This window comes from Oncorhynchus mykiss, chromosome 25 (genome assembly GCF_013265735.2).
Source record: "Oncorhynchus mykiss isolate Arlee chromosome 25, USDA_OmykA_1.1, whole genome shotgun sequence".
Taxonomy (NCBI): domain Eukaryota; kingdom Metazoa; phylum Chordata; class Actinopteri; order Salmoniformes; family Salmonidae; genus Oncorhynchus; species Oncorhynchus mykiss.
The window spans coordinates 38,481,787-38,486,068 of record NC_048589.1 but is presented as its reverse complement, the minus strand read 5'-3'; positions in this window follow the sequence as shown (position 1 = coordinate 38,486,068).

The window sequence follows — 4,282 nt, the reverse complement described above, 5'->3', positions numbered from 1 at the left end:
TATTATTTTATTACGATTTTCAAGAGGTGCTGCATCACCTTCAGCACCCCTGCTTCCTGCAGCTATGGGTAAGAACCGATCGCAATGAGGCATTGCCGGCTGAACACGCTATAGGTAACACGCTTTCAGACAACCACCGTGAATGGGACTGTACGTCAAATGTTGCAATGGTAAAACATGTGTGAAAATGTTCTCCTGACACGATCACTCTGCCTACTCTTAATTATTGTATGAATATGCATAACCTTCTTTTTTTATATATGCATATCTTTTGAATAATTTGCTTGTTATATAACCATTATATCAGCCCGCTCGTAACTTCCTTTCAACGTCTTTTGGCACAATAGGTATCAATTCACTTGATGATAATGTTGCATCAAATGTTTGAAAGTTCATTAATCACCGAACACATAGGCATGCCCAATTTAGGGATATTTTTTAAGAAAGTGATATTGAACTCCAAAATAATTAACTTGAAATAACACGACGCAGCTTAATTATATAATTCCAAAAATATGGGATTATTTGTTGGCCTAGTATTTAGGAATATCACGTGAATTAGGCTTCATTTAAAATCATTGTCAAAAAGTGTAAGGGATGCCTACTGTTGTATGTCAGGTCATGAGGACAGGTCATGAGGTCCCCTACATATCTGTTGATTAGGTGGGTCTGGTCCCTTGGTTAGGAACAACCACTGTCGTTCATCAAAATGTAAAGATGTAAAGATTGGGCTAAGGTGAGATGATTCAAGGTCTTTGCTGCGGGGGGGGGGGGGGGGGACGGACGGACGGACGGACATATTTTATCAATGTATGTGGCAATGTTTGCAAATGCATCTATCGATAAGCAAATACCTAAATAACTGCACATACTGTATGGAACATTGTGTTGGAGTAAATGGAACGAGAGAGAGACAGAGAGAGAGAAAGAGATAGAAAGGTAAAGAGAGAGAGAGAAAGATAGAGGGAGGGGGAGAGAGAGAGAGAGAAAGATATAGAGAGAGAGAAAGAAAGAGAGGGAAAGATAAAAAAAGTGAGCGAAAGAGAGAAAGATATATATAGAGAGAGGGAGAGAGAAAGAGAGAGGAAGAGAGAGAGAAATCAATAGACACTTTTTGCTGACTATTACAAAAATGAGAACATCAGCAACCTTACCTTCCACACAAACCATCCCCTGGCATGGCAGAGTGCTATATTAGCACACTACCCCTCTGTTAAGAGAGGGGGGGTTAACGAGGGGTGGAAACTCAGGATACTTGACAACGAGGACTCTGAGTCAGCTAATATAAATCTCTATAAGTCTTGAACAGTAATGGTACAGGGTAACCCCAAACAGTTTCAGTTCGACTTTCACCTAATCAAAGAATTAGCCCAGCAGGAGAAGCTCTCCCTTGAGAAAGATACCCCCACCCCGAGCGGGTCAGACCAGACCTCTTCAATATATAACCCCACAGACGAGCAACCCCCAGCGGAAAGTCAACCTCCCAGCACAGAATACTACTCCCTCGTTGAAATGAAGGATACATTCACCCATCTGGAGGTAAGGCAGGTGGAGCTGGAACAGCAGGTGATTACACTCCAGTCAGCACAGACCCAGACAACAGTCCAGCACAACAACACCCCCTTAACCAGACCCGGAGTGCTGGAGGTGGAGAGAGACATATCTGCACTCTGGACTGTGGGGAGACAACTTCAACAGGAGAAAGAGCAGGATCAGGAGAAGAACAGAGCACTAGAGGAGAGGATCAGACTGCTGGAGGAGAGGGTGACGGGGGATGGAGGAGAGGATCAGACTGCTGGAGGTGGAGAGAGACATACCTGCACTCTGGACAGTGGGGAGACAACTTCAACAGGAGAAAGAGCAGGATCAGGAGAAGAACAGAGCACTAGAGGAGAGGATCAGACTGCTGGAGGAGAGGGTGACGGGGGATGGAGGAGAGGATCAGACTGCTGGAGGTGGAGAGAGACATACCTGCACTCTGGACAGTGGGGAGACAACTTCAACAGGAGAAAGAGCAGGATCAGGAGAAGAACAGAGCACTAGAGGAGAGGATCAGACTGCTGGAGGAGAGGATCAGACTGCTGGAGGTGGAGAGAGACATGTCTGCACTCTGGACACTGGTGAGACAACTTCAACAGGAGAAAGAGCAGGATCAGGAGAAGAACAGAGCACTAGAGGAGAGGATCAGACTGCTGGAGGTGGAGAGAGACATGTCTGCACTCTGGACACTGGTGAGACAACTTCAACAGGAGAAAGAGCAGGATCAGGAGAAGAACAGAGCACTAGAGGAGAGGATCAGACTGCTGGTGGAGGAGAGGTTGAGGGGGATGGAGGAGAGGATCAGACTGCTGGAGGTGGAGAGAGACATGTCTGCACTCTGGACACTGGTGAGACAACTTCAACAGGAGAAAGAGCAGGATCAGGAGAAGAACAGAGCACTAGAGGAGAGGATCAGACTGCTGGAAGAGAGGGTGAGGGGGATGGAGGAGAGGATCAGACTGCTGGTGGACGAGAGGTTGAGGGGGATGGAGGAGAGGGTGAGGGGGACGGAGGAGAGGGTGAGGGGGATGGGGTGTGACAGAGAACAACCCACTAGAGAGGTGGCCACCCCCACAGAGAAGCCATCAGAACAGCCCACCTCAGCACCCGACAAAAGTCTCGACACCACAGCAGAACAGTCCACACCAGACCCTGACCATAGCGTCGACATCACAGCAGAACAGACAAATGAAGAACCCCAAGCCCAGCGGCTCTCACCCCCTCTGAGCACCCCCCCTGTCAGCCACCCTGATAGCCTTTCTGACAACCCCCCCCCCCCCCCCCCCCCACCCACTGAGGACATACACAAGACACAGATTGTTCTCCTTATGGACTCAAATGTGAATTATATACAAGAAAAAACACTTTTTCCCAAACACAGTGTGTCTAAACTCTGGTGTCCAAACACCCAGCAGACCCAAGATCTTCTGTCTGAGGACCAACTAGGTTCACCTAGCCACATAATAATACACACAGGCAGAAACGACCTGAGAGCACAGCAGGGAAGGGTGGCCACAGCACTGAAGGGAGTGATTGAAAAAGCTTCTTCTACTTTCCCCAACGCACAAGTGGTTATCTCCACCCTGCTACCACGAAAAGATTTCCACCCTGCCGCAATACATCGGGTAAACGCAAGTATTTCCTGTGACTGTGCCTCAAAACCAAATGTTTTCCTGGCCCACCACTTCACCCTGGACTTGAACAGCCTCTATGACCAGGTCCACCTCTACAAGGCAGCAGTGCACACCTTTGCCCAGACTCTAAAGGACATTGCTCTCAAACGTATCCCCAACACTTCACACGGGAGAAACAGATCAATAGACACTCCACCCAGACCAGTGAGACAGCCTCCCAGACCTGCGGGACCCCCCCCCCTCCCCCCCGGACCTACACATAGAGGACCCACGCCAAGAGGACTTACATCCAGATCACAGCACCCCCAGCCACATCCACACCCCCACCCCAACCAATCAACACCCCCCCACGTCAACTTTGCCCACAACCCATTTAGGCCCCCTCAGATCAGACCTATGCCCCTCCTGCCCATCTCATAAACCCCACCCCCGCAAAGAGGGCCTCAACATGGAGGTCACACAACCGCCCAGGTAGTGAGTGGGCAAACAGGCCCAACCCCCGCTCTTACACTAGCCCAAGCCAATGGCATGTACCAGATGCTCAGCAGGCTCTGCTCACACCTACTGGACAGAGGCAAAACCACACGTCCAACAACATTGGACACTTTATGGAACACAAAGCCTACACTATATCATCCTGGAATATCCAAGTCCTGAGGTCATCTGCCTTTGGCCTAAAGAGCAGGAACCCAGACTTCACCAAAGAATTCGGTAATACAGACATTGTCATCCATCAAGAAATCTGGTATAGAGGACCCACTGGTTGCCCTCTAGGTTACAGAGAGCTGGTAGTCCCATCCACCAAACTACCAGGTGTGAAACAGTGAAGGGACTCAGGGGGTATGCTAATTTGGTATAGAGCAGACCTAACTCACTCCATTAAATTAATCAAAACAGGAACATTTTACATTTGGCTAGAAATTCAAAAGGAAATGATCTTAACAGAGAAAAATGTCCTCCTGTGTGCTACCTATATCTCCCTACTAGAATCCCCATACTTTAATGAAGACAGTTTCTCCATCCTGGAGGGGGAAATCAATCATTTCCTGGCCCAGGGACATGTACTAGTCTGTGGTGACCCAAATGCCAGAACGGGACAAGAACCTGAC